The sequence below is a fragment of the Sciurus carolinensis genome, chromosome 13, assembly GCF_902686445.1.
Source record: "Sciurus carolinensis chromosome 13, mSciCar1.2, whole genome shotgun sequence".
In the NCBI taxonomy this organism is placed as follows: domain Eukaryota; kingdom Metazoa; phylum Chordata; class Mammalia; order Rodentia; family Sciuridae; genus Sciurus; species Sciurus carolinensis.
The window spans coordinates 54,978,446-55,001,326 of record NC_062225.1 but is presented as its reverse complement, the minus strand read 5'-3'; the positions used below and the strand labels follow the sequence as shown (position 1 = coordinate 55,001,326).

Here is a 22,881-nt window from a genome sequence, read left to right as displayed (position 1 = left end):
AAAAAAACAAAACTATAAATTATCCAAGTTTTTATGTGGTACTCTCATGGAATGAAGTCACTAATAATATTCTACAGCAGAAATAATGAAAAATTGAGCTAAAATGTATAAAACTCAACTAACTAGGAAGTATTTCTGGTTTTACTAAAAAATTTACACCTTACAAAGGAGTTACTAGTCTAGAAGAAGTACTAATATCTACAAAGTTAAAGGATTCATAGTAACATTACTTAATAAACTCTTAAAAGCACGAACAGAACGTATCAGCAATGTAAGTTTAAGCTACTGTTCACAAAAATGCATCTTTTCTTGATTCTAAGGAAGAACCCTACCACAATAAACTATCTACTCATCCTAAATCCAAAAAAAAAAAAAAAAATTATTTTTTTGGTATTGGTGACTGAACCCAGGGGCACTTTACTATATCTATTCAGGTATTTTTACTTATTTATTTATTTTTTAGTTTGAGACAGGTATTGCTAAGTTGCTAGGGCTGGCCTGGAACTTGCAATCCTTCTGCCTCATTCTCCCAAGTTGCTGGAATTACAGGCATGTGTCACCATGACCAGTCTCAAAATATTAAAATTTTTAAAAATTGAGGATTGGGGAACAATTTGTATCAGTCAATGGTTTGCTTTTATGATGATATATGGGTAAGATTAAATTAATTTGTACTAATTGGCAGTGAAGGGTGGGGGAGGGAAATTTGGCAAGATTTAAAAGCAATAGGCTTTGGATGATTTACACAGAGGAAAAAATACATTTTCACGATTTGTATGTTAAGACTTTTAAGATTCTGTTCCAATTCCTTGTATACAAACAGTTAAAGTTTTAGTCTTTCTTATTTGTAGTTCTCAAAAGTGTTTTCACAGATATGCATTCAGGATAGCTAAGGGTTTATACCCTTTTGAGCACTAGAACAGAATTTTAATCATTTAGATTTAAAATATTTCCAAGGTAAATTATTTTGTCTTTAAAAATAATATTCTTAAAATAATACTTTCTATTATATGACAGTCACTGGGACCATGAAATAGCCTATTAATGAGATCCAAGACCCTGCATTTACTGGTACAAAGCTATTTTCCAGAGTAAGTTGTCCTAGACTATGGAGTTTCTTGAGATACTTCTGCATTTTATAGATATTTCTCCTTTTCTTGTTGTCTGTCACTTTCTCTAGCTGTCTATGAGACTACAGAATCCTCTCTTCTTTGATAAACCAATGAAATAAACTTGCTAGACCTTTCTGTTTTCAAAGAGAAGGGCACTAAATGGGAGCCTAAGAGATTTTTCCAAGAATAAAGTACATAGGTTTTAGAACTATATTACACTGCTCCGAAGTCCTTATTATTTCTGTTTATTAGTGTTTAAGATAATTGAGATTGATGGCACTTTATCCCAAATAGTTATTTTTCTTTTTATTTTTGCAATGCTGGGGACCAAACCCAGACTTCATACAGGATAACCAAGTACTCTGAGATGCATCTACAGCCCTAAAACACCTCTTTTTCATATTATGCCCTGAGTGGTTAACTATTCTGCCAGAAGGTACACAACAGAAGGTATACAACCAAAGGATCTCCAACAAGTAGGGCATTAGAAAATGTCTGTGTCACATGGCTGGCTAATAAATTTAAATGGAAGAATTATTTTACACTGGAATCTTAACTAAACCTAATCAAAACTTTATCCTCTTCAGCAGAGATAAAGATAAGTTAAACCAAACATAGGAACCTTATTCCATTGGAAAATGAGAGGGAAAAAAATAGATTTTTCTTCCCTTCCTATTTTTAAGTATTAATTGAGAAGTGTAGCTGGTCTCGAACTTAGTTGTACAGCAAATCACCTGCAGACTATATAAAAACATACATCCATACTTCCTATGGAGTAGATATTGTAAATGGCTTCACATTTTCATTACACCCAACATGAATAGTCTGGCCATTTATGGTCATTTCATAGCCTTCAAGGTTAGTCAAGACAAAGCCAATGTGGCCTTGTGTGTATCTGTATATGGGAAAAATGTGATCCTTTCTTTTCTCCTGGTAGAATCAAACAATAGTAAATATTGTATTATTTATGGTAAGCAGTCATTCTGGGTCCTTGAGAAGAACTAACCTAAGGCTCATGTTGACACACTGAGAAGGGCAGAATTAAAACAACTGCAGAAAATCAGAGACAAAATTTCTTATCATTTGAGACTGACTTCCTTATGTTTAAGCCAGTATGAGTCAGACTTAAGTTACTCACATCCAAAAGTATCTTGAATTTTGAAAAAGTTCCACTGCTCATGATATATAACCAGGGCTACAAGACACTAGACTAGAGAATAAAATGAAATTCAAAAGTAATGAAACAAAGCAGAGGATGTGAAGAACTAGGAAGGAAAAGTGAAACGAAAAATCAAAACCTAATCTACAGGGTAAACTCAATCACAAAGATTTAAGTGCAAATCTCAAAAAATGCACAATATACAATTCTTTCTTTGGATCTTCCTCACTTCCATTCATAACTCCGGTCAGAATAGTTCACAAGAGGTAGATAGAACCTGCAGAAAGTGCCAGATGGACAAGAGCCAAAAAATATTTAGTAAGCAGAACGTATGACTAATCCAAAGGCCCAATCAATCTGTCAATGACAAATATGAAAGCTATTATAAGTGTTTTAGTGATATGGATATGAGAATCATTGATTTTGATAGTCACATCATTACTTTACAAAATTAGGTTCTTAAATTTGACTGAATTCACATTCTTCTTATAAAAACTACCAGACTACAGGGTAATCTCTTACAAATGCAAAGAGTAAAGTAGAAAAAGAACTGATATACAGCCAGCTTGGTAGCACTGCTTGTAATTCCAGTTACTTGAGAGGCTGAAGCAGAAGGATCACAAGTTTGAGGCCGGCCTAGGAAACTCTGGAGGACCTTGTCTCAAAATAAAAATTAAAAAGGACTAGGAATGTGACTCAGTGGGGTACAGTGTTTGCCTGGCCAAGTGCAAAGCCCTGGGTTTAATCCACAGCACCACCAAAACAAAACAAAAACCCCAAATCAACAATAAAAGAATTGATATACATATCTATACATTTGTATCTATGTATGGATACACACAAACATACATAAACAAATTCTCCTAAAGACATAATACATTTCCAAGGAAACAGAGATGGCAATGCTGGTCCAAATTTGAGGCTTTAAAAAAAACAAAAAAAAGAAAGAAAAGGAAAAAAACAAAAAAACAACAAAAAAAAAACCCTTAGCCAGGCACAGTAGTACATGACTGTAGTCACAACTACTTGGAATGCTGAGGTGGTAGGATGGCTCGAGTTCAGGAGTTCAAGACCAGCATGGGCAACATGGCAAGGACCCCATCTCAAAACAAAAACCATGTTAACTTATCCCTATTATTATTAGTTTCCCACCCCACAATAAGAGGCAACAAACTTTTAAAAAGGATCTGAATTGAGTATGAGCCCAAAAGTTAACAAGGGTCACAGACATCAATTCCTACAAAAGTCACAAGTAAAGAAAATGAATGAAGTGAAACAAAGAAATGATGAAGGGACCTAGGTATGGTGGTACACATCTTTAATACCAGTGAATCAAAAGGCTGAGGCAGGAAGATCATAGGTTCAGGGCCAGCTTTGGCAACTTAGGAAGACTCTGTCTTAAAAAAGAAAAGAAAAGAAAAGAAAAAGAAATGGCAAGGGATACAGAGATCTGGTGAGTTTATGATCCACACAATCCTTAGGCAGTGCTAACCCCTATCTAACTTTTGCCATGCTGGATTTCAAGCCAGTGTTATTAGATAGCCCTAAATGCTCAGAGGATAAGGAAAAAAGAGGGTGGGGGGGCTACAAACTTCTAGAGACTTCTCTTTATTCCTGGATAGATTAAATTTTCACTGTAATATATCACACATGTGCCTTTTGAACATTCACTGTCACACTTGATATAGGTCAACTTGCAAAGTCATGTCATTTTTGAGAAATTTTCTAAAAACTTTTTGTTTGAATTATTTCTTCTCAATTTTGTTTCTACAGCTTCTAATAGCAGCACTTTACTTTTCTTGTCCATATTCCACATATTCCACATTTTTGATCTTTCAATTCTTCTAATTTCTGGATGATTTCTTTAGCTTTACTATCTAACAATTTTATTTGTATATTTTAAATTCTTTATTTTATCTTGATTTCCCATGTCATTTTTCTCCTTACACAAATGCAACTATTCTAAAATGTTTAATGTTAATCTTTGTTTATTACAAAAAAATGCATTAGTTTGTATACATGGTAAGATGAGGGATCTTTGGTAGGGGGAAAGGGGTACCAGGGATTGAACCCAGAGGTGCTTTACCAAAAAGCTACATCCCCAGACATTTTATTATTTTGAGACAGGGTCTCACTAAGTTGGTTAGGGTCTCGCAAAGTTGCTGAAGCTAGCCTCAATCTTGCTTTTCTCCTGTCTCAGCCTATAAGTCACTGGGATTACAGGTGGGTGCCACCACACCTGGCTGTGATGAGGGATCTTGATTGCCTTTCTCTTTCACAAGATAATTTACTGGTCCATTACATGGATGATGTTATGTTGACTGGACCTAGTGAGTAAGAATTAGCAATTACTCTACGTTTACTGGTAAGATATTTAGATGCCAGGAGGTGGGAAATAAAAGTGGACAAAATTTAGGATCAGTGAAATCTCTAGGGGTCCAGTGGTATGGAGCATGTTGAGATACTGCAGAACTGCAACAGGCTAAGCTTCCATGCAAGCTGCTCTGCCACTTAGGCCAAATGATCCAACAGTTCCAATGGTGCTTGAAATGGTAGTGACAGAAATGTAGTTTGGAGCCTTTGGTAGACTCCTATAATTGAACTGCAGCACAGTCCTTTGGTTGTATGCCATTCGCTTTAGAGAACTACTCTCCAATTGAGATACAGTTCTTGGCTTGCTACCCAGGCCTTAGAGATGAAACACTCAACCACAGGTCACCATGTTACCAGGCAACCTGAGCTTCCCATCATAAACTGGGTGTCATCTGACCAACCAAGCTGTAAAGTTGGGCATGAATAATAGTATTCTATGATCAAATGGAAGTGGTATATACAAGATGGGGGTGGGGGGGCAAGAGAGGAGGAAGAAAAAAAGGCTCTGAAGACACAAGTAACTTAGATGAAGATGTGCCCCAAATACTCACAGTCCTTGCCCTTGTGTACACTGCTTTTTTCCTCCCAGCCTGCACAAAAGGTCCCATGGGGAATTCTCTGCACTGTTCGCAGGAACCATCTGAAAGTTGGCAGCTGCAGCACCACAGTCCCATTCTGGGACACCCTGAAGGAGAGTGGTGAAAGAAATTCCTCCAGTGGACGTAATTTTAAAAAATGTATTTGAATGCTCATTTTGCTTGGGAGGAAAAATGGGCAGATACCTACCAATCCCTGGGCTGTGGCTAATGGTTTGGCTGGAGGATTGGGGATGTGGTAGGAACAGGACTAAACTGGTGTCAAAATCCAGGGAAGAGTTATGTAGGTATGTGGACAGACCTCTCTGGGCAAAAAAGAAGATTTTTTTTTTCATGTCAATGTTCACTAAAGGGTGATATCAGAAGGGGTGGATTTTTAATATTCAAGAGAATAAGGACAATCCACTTAGTGGAAACCACTCAGCCTTCTTCCCTAGCCACCAGTCATCACCCAAAGGGCTCGTGAATAAATTGCCCATGAAAGCAGGGATGAAGGTTACACCTGAGATCAGCAACATGGCCTTCTACTTGCCAAGGCAAATTTGGCTATGGCTGCAACTGAGTGCCCAACATGGAAGCAGAAGAGACCAACACTTACTAATCCCTGATATGACACTTTCCCTGGGGGTGACCTATCTGATGGAAGGCTGACCACTGCCACCATGAAAAGAACAGCATTTGTTTTTACTGTCAGATACTACACATCAAGTGAGGGGTAGCAATGAATCTATGTTCATAGAATTCATTGATCTTACCACATTCCCTATCATTCTAAAGCAGGTGGCTTCATAGAACAGTGGAATGTTTGCTTTGGTTTTTTTTTTTTTTTTTTTTTTGGTAGTGCTGTAGATCAAACTCCAGGCCTTGCACATGCTAGGTAAGCACTCTATCACTGAGTTGCATTCTCAGCCCCTAGAATGGTCTTTTGAACACTATTAGGTGGTTACAGCTTATATGGCTAGAGAAAGGGTCTCCAGGAGATTATATATTCTCTACATTAATGTTCAACTTATGGTACTGTTTCTCTCATAGCCAGGATTTTCCAGGTCTAGGAATCAAGACATAGAAATGGGAGTGGCATCTCTTATTATTACTGCTAGTGACCCACTAACAAAATTTTTACTTCTTGTCCCTGTGAGTTCGTGCTCTTCTGGCCTAGAGATCTTAGTTCCAAAGGGAGGAATGCTTATACTAGGAGACATAATAATTGCAACTGAGCTCTAAGTTAACAATGCCACTTTGTCATTTTGAACTCATGTTTCTGAACCAGAAAGCAAAAAAGGGAGTTATGCTAGCTGGAGTGTTTGATCTTACCAAAAGAAATTTGGACTGCTACTCCATAATGGAGGAAAGGAAGAATATGCCTGGAATATAGGAAATTCCCCAGGGCACCTCTTAGTATTATTCTGCTTGTGATGAAGTTGAAAGTCAATGGAATACTACAACCCAATTCAGACAAGACTGCTAATAGCCCAGACTCTTCAGAAAGAAGGTTTGGGTTATTCCACCAGGTAAAAAACCTCAACCAGGTGACAGTGAGGTACTTACTGAAGGCACAAGGAATATAGAATGGGTAGGAGGGAAGGTGGTTATGAATAGCAGCTATTATGAAATGAACAGTTATAGAAACAAGGACTATAACTGTCTTGAGAATTTACTCATTTTGTTGTATGTTGTGTACATACATAAATGGCAAATATTTTCTTCTCTTATTCCCTTATCATGTAATCTAAGACACATTAGCTTTTTATCATTGTACTTAAATACTATTAACTTTACATCACAGTATTTTAAGTAAGAGATATCAAGAATAATAAATCCCATTCAAAGGTTTTTCTAGGGAAAGGGTTAATTTACTTTCAGTGGTATGCAGGATAAATGTTACCAAGTTAGGCAGGAGTATAACCTTGTTATCTTTCAGGGGTGAAATGAATCCATGGCCTCACACATGCTAAGTATGTGCTCTAGCACAAACTACATCTCTAGCCTCCTTGTTATTGTTAGATATTAAGTATAGTTCAGAGATGCATATGGGTGCCAAATTTAAACTGGGTAGACTTGTGATACTTAATTTTCCATCAGTTTAGTGTTTTATGATGAGATTAAAATTTAAATCAGTCTGCCAGTGAATGGGTCTTATTCAGTGAGTTGGAAAGCCTGAAGGGAACAGAAAGACTGGTGTTCCCAAGCAATAAGGTATCCTCTAGTTAATTGCCTTCCGAGTTCATCTGCACCATCAGCTTTCCTGGGTCTCAAGCCTTCCAGATCACACTGCAGATTTTAGAGGCCACAGGTTTCATAATTATGAGTCAATTCCACAAATGTTTCCTGATATAAATGCCTATCTCCTCTTGGTTCTGTCTCTCTGGAGCATGTTAATACACATGGATTCTTAATTTATATGTTACTATCTTCTCAATGTTTTTTAAATATTTCTTAATTGTCAATGGACCTTATTTATTTATACGTGGTACTGAGAATCAAACCTAGTGTCTCACACATGCTAGGCAAGCACTCTACCAGTGAGTCACAACTCCAGCCCCTCATACTATTTCTTATGTATATTTTTTCCTATGTACTATGTGCATATCTAACTAGTTTCTTCTAACTAGAACGGAACAGTCCATGTGTCTAAGTCAAATCATGTCCCTCAAAAGGTTATGTTGAAGTGGGAAGGTCACTCAAGCCTAGGAGTTTGAGTCCAGCCTGACCAAATGGGAGACGTTATCTCAAAAAAAGGTATGTTGTCTGGTACCTGTGAATGGGACAATATTTGGAAAATAGAGTATTTGTAGATGCAATCAAGTTAAAAAGAGGCCATTAGTCCTAATTCAACAGGACCAATGTCCTTAGAAGAAAAATGCCATGTGAGGACAAAGACACACAGGAAGGATGCCACGTGGACAAGAGACTGGAGTGATATTGCTGCAAGACAAGGAATGCCAAAGATTAACAGCCATCACCATAATCTAGGAATAGACAAGGAAGAATTCCGGGGCAGGCCATATAGCCCACCTAGTAGAGTGCCTGCCTCTCATGCTGGAGACCCGGGTTCGAGTCCCCAGCACTGTGGAAATGTGGAAATAACGGACAAGGAAGAATTCTGGCCAGATTCTTGAAAGAAGCATGGTGTTGCTGCTACCTAGATTTTGGACAGAAGTGTGAGAGCTCATATATCTTCAGGAAATGTGTGAGAATAAATGTGTGAGAAGTTCCTGGTTTATGGTACTGTGTCAAGGTAACCCTACGAAAATAATACAATATGCATTCCCAAATTTTATCTATCTATACTCAAATTTATATATGGAACTAGACTGCCTCTAATTTTCTGCCACTAAAAATAATGTCTATGAATATCTGTGTATATAATCCCTTATGAAACTTTTTCCCCTCCCCAGTACTGGGATTGAACGAACCCAGCTCCTCACAAATGCTAAGAAGTGCTCTACCACTGAACTACATCCTTAGTCCCTTAAAAGTTTTTTTTTTTTTTATTTTGAGACAGGGCCTCATTAAGTTGCCCAGCTGGCCTCAAACTTCCAGTCTTCCTGCTTCAGCCTCCCAAGTAGCTAGGATTATAGACATGCACCACCATGCCCAGCCCCCTTGTTAATTTTCACATTTTGTAAGTATCTACTCCCATTGTTATCATGATGCCCCTTCATTGTACAGAACTCTTTAATTCTGATGTAAACAAATTCATTTCACTTTTTGACATAAGTAACATGCTTTTATATTTTGTATACAAAGTCCTTCCACATCCTATATTATGAAAATGATCTGTCAACATTTCCTTATATTACTTTAGTTCAATCTCCTACATTCCATATCTACTTCTATATGTTTAATTACCAGAAGCTCATTTTTATTCTCAGTTGCCCCTAATTTATAGTCTCCAGTTCTGGTATCACAAATATATAGCTTCTTTTACCTTTCTGAATCCATGAATTTCTTTCAAGTTTTCTCTCCTGTACTAACTCTGCCTCTTCCAAGTTACTTTTTCCCATGTTTCTATTTTGGCTTCCATCATTCATGTTACAGGTTTTCCCCTCAATTGTCTGGTAATCTTCAGCTAGCTGTTCATTCATATATTAGAGCAAGACAATGAATGCTGTTTAGAAATTATACGACTGGCCAGGCACAGTGGCACACACCTGTAATCCCAGCAGCTCAGGAAGCTGAAGCAGGAGGATCTCAGGTTCAAAGTGAGCCTCAGCAAAAGCAAGGCACTAAGCAACTCAGTGAGACCCTATCTCTAAATAAAATATTTTTTAAAAGGGCTGACAATGTTGCTCAGTGGTAAGTGTCTCTGAGTTCAATCCCTGGTACCAAAAAAGAAAAGAAATTCTATGAGTTATGACTGGTAGGCTTTAATGCAGAGCCACTGTTAACAATGCATGGTCTGGAATCCCTGGAAGTCATCAAGGACAACTTTCATGGAGTACTAAGATCAAAACTATTTTATTAATAGACATTAAGATATGACTTTTTCACTTATTTTCACAGTAGACTTTTCCAGAGGTGACATATATGATGCAGGATTATCACAATATATCAAATGCAGACGCAAATATTAAAATTCAGTCAATTTCTGTTAAGTTAGACACTAGATTCACAAAAATAAAAAACAATGCTATTTTAAATTTTGCTTATAAAAGTATTTTTCATAAGATATGTTTTGTTAATGAATTTAAGGATTTTTGCTGTTATTTCAAAAAGAATATTTAACTTTCTTATACTACAATACTATAGCTATAACATACTCAAAACAATTAAGTGATACTTCAGCAGTTAAAGGGGTCCTGAAGTAAAAAAATAAACAAAAAATAAAATACCTTGCTACTGTAGAGTAATAAAGTAGTAACATAAATTAAAGTTTCAGCATGAATACTGGCACATCTATAGCTTTATTTCTAGACAGGTTAGTTTTCCCAGAGAGTATTCTAATATCATCCTTGGAAGGCATTTAAGTCTAGAAGCTAGTATTCGATGAGGCAAAAAAGATTAAGGCACTGGAATTCTCAATTTTTCATAGAAAAATTTCCATTTCCATTTAATCACCATGTTAGGTTTGAAGGCCTCAACTATATCTGGTACATTCTCTCCCATAATAAACCTTCTCTTTCTGAATTGATGGTACAAAGACACATGTCTGACTGCATAAGATGCAGGAAGGGAGCTAGAAATCTGTTTTATCAGTCTTACAACCATTACTCTAGATTGTTTACTAACTCTATACCCAGACTTCAAAGGTACTTGTGTCCTTGATCCTTAGTCTTCTAGGGCTGTTTGGCATGATTTGGCTCATTTCTTGTAGCTTCCATGCCTGCAGTTTAGTTTCAACTTTACTGGTTATGCTAAGTTGATTACCACCCATTCATTTACTTTTCAGTTTGAAAAATGTTGATTTCTTTTGTTCTCCCACCATCCCTTCTTATTTCTGTGAGTTCATAAGATTATATATATAATGTATATGTATATACATGACAATATATGTATATATTCAAATCGCCACATTTTCATTTCCTTATTTTTATTCTGTGTTCCTTTGCTTTGATTATATCTACTGGAAAGAACAGTTAACTTGATTGTTTAAAAAAAAAAACAATTTAAATACATACATTTAACTCTTTAAGTGTGATTAATTATATTTCTACTATTTTGTTTTGTTACACTTATCCTGCCTTTTTTAAACTTCCTACTCTCCTTTTTCCTGGGGTCTGAGTATGACACCTTTAAGGAAAGTATTGTGCCATCTTACAAATGATGTACAGAAGAATAAAGGGATGGTACAGGACAAACGTGTGTGTGTGTGTGTATATATATATTTACATATATAATTATATAAAGAATTTAAAACATAGCAAACCTCTTTGTACCAAGTTAAGTTTCAACATACAAAACTCATAAAAGATCAAAGAACATTTTCATAAGTAATTGTCTTGCAAAAAGGGATGGTTAAACCTCCTGCTGCAAAATATTCCTATTCAATGACTAACTGGGTCAGAACTGCATATTTTCCTTTTATCCTTAGAAACACATCATACATTCATCAGAAATATCTTGGACATTCATCAATTTTTAAGAAAATTCACATAGAATGTTATTATCTCAAGAATTGTAGCCTGAGATCTCAACCAATTTTATTTTCAATATTAGAGTACAGAGTAGTGATATCCAACAGAACTGTCTACAACCATGAAAATGGTACTAGGGATTGAACCTAGAGCCCTGTGCATACAAGGCAAGCACTCTACCAACTGGGCAATATCCCCAGCCCAGGTTTCAAACAACTGTTTTCCTGATTTAGGATTTCAACCTGCACAACTAGTTTCCTGACTGCACAAGTCTCTGATGATTAAGTCACACTAAACATTCTGCTATGATTAACTCTCATTAAAATCTATAAAAACAGACCCCTCTTTGTAACCAGTTGCCATTTTCTCCCCTGATAATGTGCCATTGCACCACTGCTTAATAAAGACAGCTTGCTGATCTGTTGAGGTATACTCCCATTTTGGTTATTTTTGCTTACAAGAATAAACAACAATTATATTCCCTCTACAATGACCACTTGAAATGTGGTTTCATGTAAGGAATAAAATTTTAAATTTTATTAAATTAAATTAAATATAAATAGTCACAAGTGGCAAGCAAGACTCGCTATTTTAGACAACTCAGTCTACAGTGCTATTTCTCTCTCTGCATTTATCTTATCTGTATGTCTCCCAAACTCTTTAAACCTTCTTGAATGAGGACACAATTATTTGGGCAACGTAATAAAAAAGTGAAAAATGACTATTTCACTATTGGCATCTTCCTTTGAACACATTCTATCATTTTTATTACTTTAGTCATTTTTAGCATAGTGTAAAACAAATGGTGAGTAATGACAAAATTCCTAAAATTAAATAACAATACTTTGATCTATAGGAAAAGTAAGATCATTAAGATTCCATACTGTACTTGAGTTTTTAAATCTAATCAGTCTGTATGGTTAACTGCCAGGACGGAATGATTTTTTTAAAATAAGTAAATTTTCTTTGTTCTTTGGAAGATCTCTTAAGAAAAATAATAAGAACGTATCAGCCCTTATAAATAATTGGAACTACTCAAAACGAAAATAAATTAAAATTAACCAGTTGATGCAAATGGCATACTAAAGAATTAAGCTTTCTTCATTCCTTATTTTAGTTCTGCTGGTCTAGAATACATAGTTTATTATTTCTATTCTTTTTAATATATATATATATATATTACATATATACATATATTTAAGTTGTAGATGGGCACAATATTTTATTTTTAAGTGGTGCTGAGGATCAAACCCAGTGCTTCACATGTGCTAAGTACCACTGAGCCACAGCCCAGTCCCTATTATTCTATTCTTTTTGTGGTTACTCTTTACAAAAAAAAAAAAAAGGTAGCAATAAACACAGATTGAGCTCTTACATGAACTAAGTAGCGTCCTAATGGCTTTATATCTATTTTACTTAATCTTCCTCACAAGAGGGTATTATCATCATGCTATTTATAGGTAAGGAAATTAAGGCACAGGAAGGTGAACTAACTCATTAATTTCACATAGATAGTAAGGGATAAGCCTGACTTCATTCAGGTAGTTTGGGTGTTGCAATCACAAAAACAGCTATTTATTTTTCTAAAATGCACTGAAGTTGGCAATTATCTCTATAGTTAACAGTGAAAAAGAAAAAAGCACTCTTGGCTTAATACCATGCCCTGCATCTTCCAAGTTTGTTACTGTCTAGAATTTTGTTCTACTTAAAAAAATACCATACATTTTTACAATCAAAATTTGATTTATCAACCTATTTTAAACAATTCATTGCTTGTCACTATATACTTTTATCTAATTCCTCCTTCCCTTTAGTTTACTTTTCATTCAACTGAAATACATCACTGTTCTTACATCAAGATTTTATAAGTGATGATTTCTTAGTTTTGTGTATATCCTCATTTTGGACATCATTCTTGCTGAAGGCTAATTTTTTTTAAATTTATTTTTATTATAAACAAATGGGATACATGTTGTTTCTGTTTGTACATGGAGTAATAGCATACCATTTGCATAATCATACATTTACATAGGGTAATGATGTTTGATTCATTCCGTTATTTTTTTCCTCCCCCCCACCCCTCTTTTCCCTCTATACAGTCCCTCCTTCCTCCATTCTTGCCCCCCTCCCACCCCCCCATTATGTGCCATCATCTGCTTATCAGTGAGATCATTGGTCTTTTGGATTTTTGAGATTGGCTTATCTCACTTAGCATGATATTCTCCAATTTCACCCACTTGCCTGCAAATGCCATAATTTTATTATTCTTTATAGCTGAGTAATATTCCATTGTATATATATACACCACAGTTTCTTTATCCATTCATCAACTGAAGGACATCTAGGTTGGTTCCACAGTCTGGCTATTATGAATTGAGCAGCCATGAACATTGATGTGGCTTAATCTCTGTAGTATGCTGATTTTAAGTCCTTTAGGTATAGGTCAAGGAGTGGGATAGCTGGGTCAAATGGTGGGTCCATTCCAAGTTTTCTAAGGAATCTCCACACTGCTTTCCAGAGTGGCTGCACTAATTTGCAGCCCCACCAGCAATGTATGAGTGTACCTTTTCCCCCACATCCTCTCCAACACCTATTGTTGCTTGTATTCTTGATAATCGCGATTCTAATTGAGGTGAGATGGAATCTTAGTGTACTTTTGATTTGCATTTCTCTTAGTACTAAAGATGGCGAACATTTTTTCATATGTTTGTTGATTGCTTATAGATCTTCTGTGAAGCGTCTGTTCATATCCTTAGCCCATTTGTTGATTGGGTTATTTGTATTCTTCGTGTAGAGTTTTTGAGTTCTTTATAGATTCTGGAAATTAGTGCTCTATCTGAAGTATGAGTGGCAAAGATATTCTCCCACTCTGTAGGCTCTCTCTCTGCATTGCTGATAGTTTTCTTTGCTGAGAGAAAGCTATTTAGTTTGAATCTATCCCAGTTGTTGATTCTTGCTTTTATTTCTTGTGCTATGGGAGAGTCCTGTTAAGGAAGTCTGAGCCTAAGCCAACAAGTTGAAGATTTGGACCTACTTTTTCTTCTATTAGATGCAGGGTCCTCTGGTCTGATTTCAAGGTCCTTGATCCATTGTGAGTTGATTTTAGTGCAGGGTAAGAGATAGGGGTTTAGTTTCATTCTGTTACATATGGATTTCCAGTTTTCCCAGCACCATTTGTTGAACAGGCTGTCTTTTCTCCATTGCATATTTTTGGCACTTTTGTCTAGTATGAGAAAATTTTATTTATTTGGGTTTGTGTCCATGTCCTTTATTCTGTACCATCGATCTACCTGTCTATTTTGGTGCCAATACCATGCCGTTTTTGTTACTATTGCTTTGTAGTATAGTTGAAGTTCTGGTATTGCTGTTTCATTCTTCCTGCTAAGGATTGCTTTAGCTATTCTGGGTTTCTTATTCTTCCAGATGAATTTCACGATTGCTTGCTCTATTTCTGTAAGGTATGTCATTGGGATTTTAATTGGAATTGCATTGAATCTGTATAGCACTTTTCGTAGTATGGCCATTTTGACAATATTAATTCTGCCTATCCAAGAACATGGGAGATCTTTCCATCTTCTAAGGTATTCCTCGATTTCTTTCTTCAATATTTTGTAGTTTTCATTGTAGAGATCTTTTACCTCTTTGGTTAGATTGATTCCCAAGTTTGTTTTTTTTTTTTTTTTTTTTTTTTTTGAGGCTATTCGAAGGCTAATATTTTAAGCGGTACAGAAGTCAAGGTACACAGTTAAATTTCCTCTACGTTTTAATGAAAGAGGATCCCATTAGCTTCTGAAAAATTGTTATTCTGGTGAATATGTTGTCAAGTTTAATCAATGCTTTGGTGTACATATTAAGGTTTTTTTCCCATCTTTTTAAATAACTTTTGATTTTAAAAATTCATTTTGCTAAGTAATTGTTCAGTGAAGAGCAATTTCAACACGAATTCAATTTAATCTTAAACTTTGTTCAGTATGAAACTTCAATTCTGAAAACTTTATGTATTTACTTATTTACTAGTACTAGAGAATTGAACCCAAAGCCTAAGCAAGTGCTCTAACACTGAATTACTTCTCCAGTCCTTTATATTTTATTACGAGACAGGGTCTAACACCAAGTTCCTCGGACTGTCCTAAAACTTGGGATCCTTCTGCCTCAGCCTCCTAAGTAGTTGAGATTAAAGGCATATATAACTGCACCAGGCCTGAAAAACTTTTAAATCATTATTTCACTGAATACTGTTTATAGAGAGAGAATCTCCTAAAATTTCTTTTGGACATTGTACTCATGCTTGAATTCCTGAATGTAACCTCTTAGTAACTTTTTGTACATTTTTACTTTCTCTTGCTACATTCTGGATGATTTCCTTAATACTATATTCCAAATCACCAATTCTTTCATTGATTATATTCAGAGTAGTAAATCTCATGATGATTAGTTAAATGATTTCTAGTGTTTTCATTTTATATCCATTTGTTTTTGACATCTACATAATTCTGGTTTTCTTTTAAGGCTATTATTCCTTCCTTTATTTCTGTGAGGATCTTTTTTTTTCTTTTAGGAGGTGGGGTGGGGTACCAGGAATTGAACTCAAAGGCTCTCAACTACTGGGCCACATCCCCAACCCGCTTGTTTTGTGTTTTATTTAGGGATGGGAGCTGAGTTGCTTAGTTCCTCACTTTTGCTGAGGATGGCTTTGAACTCAAGATTCTCCTGCCTCAGCCTCCTGAGTCGCTGTGCTCAGTTTCTGTGAAGATCTTAAACATACATTTTAAAATTATTCTATTATTTACACTTCATAGACTGGAGAGTCACTTGAATATCAATTATTTTCTCATTCCTGCACAAAAGAAATATACAATTAACAATCATGATTCCTTTTCTCATTAAAGCAACAAATCCTGGGGACGCTTCCTTACCAGTTCACAGCAAGCATTTTCCTTTCCTTTTTTTTTTTGCGGTGCTGGGGATCGAACCCAGGGCTTTGGGCTCGCAAGGCAAGCACTCTACCGACTGAGCTATCTCCCCAGCCCTCATTTTCCTTTCTAAAGAAGGCACTGATAGGTTTGTTTGTTTGTTCTGGGGTTTTTCTTGTATATTCCTGAGTTTTTGTTTGTAGGCTCATTATAACTCAACGTTGTATATCTCTGTGTACGCTTACCTCACTCCAACAATTTTTCATTTGCTGCCACATATCACCCAAACCTCCCACCTCAGAATAAGGTCTTCTAATTACTACAGCTGTCTCTTCCTGGCAATCCAGGTTGGCCCAACTCTTACTCAAGAGGCTTTAATTGCTTTCTTCTACCACTATGGATATGTAATTTATACAAGCACATACACCTAAGCAGTAGTCAAACATTTTTCAGTTCCTTCCTGATTCAGAACCCTAGTTTCTTGGGTGGTAAACAAAAATTCTGCATCTCCCTTCCCTAACTATCCACCAATATACAGTAGTTTTCTAACTGTCCTTCAGGAGATGACCTCTTAGGGGAACATGCCCATTTACAAACCAGATTCTGGAATACTCATTTTCACACAGTAGCTGCTTAACACCTTGTCTTTTGTTCTTTTACATTCAGGAATGTTTATCTTTATCTTTGATATGTTCTTTTAGTTTTGAGTTTAGTTCTTCTAGTTTTTTGGAGTGAAGTCTCCCCCTCAATCTTTATATTTTTTTTAGTTCTTCCTTTTCCCCCAGGTATTGTTTTTCCTGTGCATCCTAAGTTTATTAATACGCAAAAATATAAACATTATTATAGTCCTATAAACATTATTTAGTCCTAAAAATTTTCTCTTTTGCTTTTCTTATAATTTTGTGATATTCCATTGTATGGTTTTCCATCATTTCTTTGACTAATCCCCTACTGATAGACATCAGAGTTGTTTCTAACCTTGTTATTACAAACCATTCTACAAAACAATCTGGCTGCATGTGTCATTGTGTACAAGTGGAAATACAACTTGCTAAGTCAAATAGTAAATATATTTTTACTGATATTGCCCAACTGACTTCCACAGGGGTTATCTCAACTTGTATTCTCAACAGCAATGTATGAGAGTGCCTTCCCCCCCCACAGCCCCACAACTGAGTATGTTGCTCAACTTTTATATTTTTGCCTAGTAGGTGAACTACATCATTAGTTTTAATTTTTCATTCTGTGTATGAGGTTGGCAACTTCTCATATGCTTAAGGATCACTTGAATTATCTATTCAACTTTACCTGCTTTTAGGTTACAAAGACTTATTCAGTTTTCAGGAGTTCCTTATATGTGTTTTAGGAAGACTACCCTTTGTAACATGATTTATTTGCATGTAAATTTTGCTAATTTTATTTATTTATTTATGTGTTTGGAGGGAGGGTTTGAACTCAGGAGCACTCAACCACTGAGCCACATCCCCAGTCCTATTTTGTACTTTATTTAGAGACAGGGTCTCACTGAATTGCTTAGTGCCTCACCATTGCTGAGGTTGGATTTGAACTTGCAATCCTCTTGTCTCAGTCTCCCAAGCAGCTGGGATTAAAAGCATGCACCACCTCACCCTGCTAGTTTTAGGTTGCATATACACTTTACTGAAATTCCATACCCACTGAACAACCTCCCTTTTCCCCATTCCCTTAGCCCTGGTGCAACCACTGTTATACTTGCTGGTTATATGAGAATGACTACTTTAGATGCTTCATATAAGCAAAATTATACAATACTTGTTTTGTTTTCTTTTCTTTTTTTGCAGTGCTAGGAATCAAATCCAGTGCCAGGTACATGGTAGGCAAGTGCTTGATTACTGAGCTAAAACCCCAGTCCAATATGTGTCCTTCGGTGAAAAATTTATTTTACTTAATAACACGATGGCCCTTGAGGTTTATCTAAGTTGTGTCACATAACTGAATTTTTCTTTAAGGTACATATATTTTCTTTATTCAGTGATTTTTCCTTTCAGTAGTTAAATTTATCATTTACTTTATTATGACTTCTGGATTAAGAGGGTTTTTTTGTTTTTTTGGTGGGGCTGGAGATTGAACCCAGGGTCTTGTGAATGCTAAGCAGGTAACTTACCACTGACTGAGCTACATCTCCATTCCAAGACAGTTTTAAATGCCTTCCCAAAACCAAAATTTAAAAAAAGAAGATATCTGTTTTCTTTTAGTACTTTTTTTTTGGTGGGGTGCTGGGGATTTAACCTGGGGGTCTTTACTAGTAAGCTACATCCACACCCCCTTTTAAGACAGGGTCTCATTAAGTTGCTGAGGCTGGCCTTAAACTTGCACTCTGGCCTCAGCCTCTGGAGTTGGAGTTATAGGCATATGCCACCACACCAAGCTTTTTTTAGTACTTTGATGGGTTTATTTTACACTGATACATTTAATATACATTTGAAAAAACATCCAATTTCTTTCTTTTCACTTTTCTTGGCTGTTCTTCCTGTTTGCTTTCCCTTAAAAACTTTGGAAACAGTGTGCCTAGAATTTTAAATTAATTTTTTAACACTTTAGCAAGAACTGTTTATTATTATTTTTGTGGTGCTGAGGATTAAACCCAGGGCCTTGTACACAGTAGGCAAGTGCTCTACCACTGAGCTATATCTCCATCTCAGAACTGTTATCTTTATGTTGTTCTTACAAAAACATGTCTGTTCATTTGTTCAAGGCTTGTTTTATGTCTTTCAATTAAATATTTTCTGCCAGATGTTTCCATTTCTTGTATGTTCTGTAATTTTTGCTTAACCAAGGTTGTTGCTGTATTATTTTTCACACGGGTTCACAATTGTAAAACATTCATAGTAACTTTAAGAAATAAATGTCGGGTGGGAGGGGAGGAAAAAATAACAGAATGAATCAAACACCATTACCCTATGTAAATGTATGATTACACAAATGGTATGCCTTTACTCCATGTACAGAGAAACAACATGTATCCCACTTGTTTACAAAAATAAATTAAAAAAAAAAAAGAAATGTCATTCTTTATTGCTTTTTTGGTATTAACTCTACCTAGTATGTTTTGTTTTGTTTTTTTTTTTGTTTTTGGCGGTACTGAGGATTGAACCCAGGGCCTTGTGCTTGTGAGGCAAACACTCTACCAACTGAGCTATATCCCCAGCCCAACTTACCTAGTATGTTAACATCACAATACTAATTTTTTTCATTTTGTATTTGTGTCTTATACCTTTGTCTGTCTTTAACCCACTAAATTCTTTTCCTTTTTTTTTTTTTTGGTACTGGGGATTGAATCCAGGGGCACTTGACCACTGAGTCACATCTCCAGTCTTTTTTATATTTTATTTAGAGACAAGGACCTCACTAAGTTGCTAAGGCTGGCTTTGAACTTGCTATAATCCTGCCTCAGCCTCCTGAGCCACTGGGATTACATGTGTGTGCCCTATGCCCAACCTAATTTTCCAATTTTGCAAATGTTTCAACAAAATTGATACAGTCACATTACAACAGGTGGAAAATAATAATCTACAGTTTATGTATCCTTTATATGTACAGTCATGTATACATGAAATATATATTCAAATGCTCTAATCATACACCTATAACTTTTCTCAAAAGAACAGGCCTCTAAAATCACAGTAATTATTTCAAAGTTGTCATTTAGTAGTATATTCATTGCTCAACTTAAGTTTTTATAGCTGTTCCATAGCTGGGATGATGGGCTAAGATGGGTTAAATGTCAATCTTTTATTGCTTTAAGTGTATATGCCTTGTATAAGTCAGAGTTGGTTTCAACTTGAATCTCATCTTAAGATATTTTTCTTCTAAAGGTGTATCAAGTCTATTGGTTTGTTGTGTTTTATTTTGTGGTACTGGGGGATAAAACACAAGGCTCATATACGCTAGGCAAGTATTTGGAGCTACACGTCAAGCCCCAGTCTATTTGAGGGTTTTTGTTGTTGTTTTCATAAGAAAGGCATGTTTGGTCTTCAAATTGTCATGTTTTGTTACATGTTTGGTTGTATGTAGTTGATATCTGTGATGAGTTTTCACTTTTTTCAATATTTAGTAAGGTTTATATTTTGTTATAGAGGTACCTTTACGGTTATGCATTGCTTAAAAACTAGGACGTGTTCTGAGAAATGTGTAATTAGGAGATTCTGTTGTATAAACATCAATATAGTGTACTTAAAAAAACTGAAGGACAGAGATCACTAGAGGACATAATCTTACAGGATCACTTGTACATGCAGTCTATTATTGACTGAAACTTTGTTGTGCAGCACACAAGTAATTATAATTTGGCAGAATTCTAGATTTCTCTCTTTAGACAACGCATATCAATTCCTTACTATGAGCGATGTTAAAATTAGCAAGTTGCCTCTTGATTCCACTGCTTAACAAGTATTTAGTTGTGCTATCTTTAATGTATCCTTTTTGGTGGTGAGGGATGCTGGGAATCAAGGGGCTTTGCATATGGTAAGTTCTCTATCAGTAAGCTACAGACTCAGACCCTTCATGTTTCTTTTGAAGTGTTAAATATGTTTAGACTTTCATTACTTAATTTGTAATCTAATTTCTTGATTTGTGATCTTAAAATATCTTTCTACCACGTATTAAAATGAGGCAATCAATAAACTTACCCTACAGCATTCCTCTCTCAAATTTTATTAGTTTTATCATTTCTACATCATTGGCATATAACATTAACACTGTGTGCCAACCATCATGATTTCCATATTTCAGTGAAGTCTTATATATATATTTTCAATGCTTACCACCAATGCATTCCCCAGATGTCTGTTAGTTGAAGTTTATAAACAAATAAATTTCCTCAGAAGGGCTTATACAAACAATATTCTGAGTTCTGTTCCTTTTAATACCTGAAGAAGTGTGAAAGAATATGAAATCTTTAGCTCCCACTCTACTTCTTTATAAGTGTTGCTCTACTGATGCTAAATGCTGTGGAGAATTTGAGGTCAGTCTGATTTTAAAATCTTACAAATTCCTTGGAGGTAGGTGGAGGGATAAAGTGGGTGGTGTCTCCACCTGACCATTCTGTTACGGTTTTTTTGTTTTGTTTTGTTTTGTTTTTGTCCATCTTCATCACAGAATACATTGGATTTTCCTGAACCAGTTATTTACACAGGTTCCTGGGGATGGGAAGAAAATACAGGTTTCACGGTCCAAAGATTCTTCTTCCTTTGATGTCATAACTGGTAAGACAAAAACTGGTTCCTGCACATATGGCTTTGTGTACATGTATGTGGTTTTGTATAGTTCTTTCTCTTCTTTCCTAAATCAAACCAGGTACTTCTGCCACCAATCCTGTCATTACAAATGAGATTTAGCTTTGGGACTTCGAGGTGAATTCCTCACCTTCAGTAAGCATATTTAATCACATAGTTTCTGCCTAACTCAGATGCTTTTGGTAGCCCTTAATAATATCATTTTTCAGTTCACTGAAAACAAAAGCATTTTTTTTCTCATTCTTTTGTTTCTTATAATTTACAGAGGGGAAAGACACAGACATACCTATGCTTGTATATTCACTGCAAAAGACTGATGATTAACTGTATACGTTTAATCTATCATTACCGTCTTTGGAGAGATGGGAGAAGTTCAATGCTAAAAACCACAGCACCATCCTGATGGTTTCTACTTAACACTGCAACTTAAGAGTAAAATTAGAGATAACCTACAATGACTGCCAAAAAACACTAACTAAATTCCATTATACATGTGAAATATATTAAGTACTCATTGAGAACCATTTTCAAAGAATACATACGCATATTTATAGTGGGAAAGTATATTAAATGATAAGGGAGATTATGAAAATATACACATAGTATGGCTCTGGTATATACGTTTACATAATTTCTATTATTTACTTAAACACCAAATTAAACAAATAGTTTGTTCAACTCTTGCTAATTTTCAGTTTTTTAAATGCTTTTCTAAATTTGATTTTAATTTTTGGTACCAGGGATTGAACCCATGGGTGCCTTCACCGCTGAGTCACATTCCCAGTCCTTTTTTTTATATTTTATTTACAGACAGGGTCTCACTGAGTTACTTAGGGCCTCATTAAGTGGTTGTGGCTGGCTTTGAATTCTCAATCCTCCTACCTCAGCTTCCCAGGCTGCTGGGATTACTGGTGTGTGCCACCACATCAGGTTTCATTTCTAAAATTTTAAAAATTTTCTTTATAAGCATATAATTCATGACTCATCATTCCCCCTTTCCCCCAAAAGCAGGTAAATGCAGTGCAATTAGTGATCATTTTCATATAACAAAAGCCTATATTCTAGAAATAATTTTTAAACTTTTATATTAAATAATGATTACTGGTGCAATATAGTAATTAAAACTTCATTCAGGCTGTTTAATCAGAAAGACATGGATTCTAATATCTAAACTACATCCCCTAACCTTCAATTTCCCCATATGTAAAGAATTATCTGTCTGATGGAACTGTTACAGAATAAAACAAATATTTGAAAGTGATGGTTATTATTATAGCTAATACTGAACAGTAATTATAACATAAAAATTCTGTGTTAGTTGTTAATTTATCAAGGTATGTACATACATGCTTTATAAAATTTACATCATTTCTAAGTC

At 35.5% G+C, this 22,881-nt stretch overlaps 1 protein-coding gene and 1 non-coding gene across 3 annotated transcripts in view; both read right to left on the bottom strand.

Moving 5' to 3' along the window:
• Positions 1-22,881, bottom strand: part of Fbxo11 (F-box protein 11) — an 87,808-nt gene that overhangs the window by 43,763 nt on the left and 21,164 nt on the right. The window lies entirely within an intron of this gene.
• Trnav-cac (transfer RNA valine (anticodon CAC)) lies at positions 19,343-19,415 on the bottom strand. Its single transcript has one exon. It is a non-coding gene; the product is annotated as a tRNA-Val (tRNA).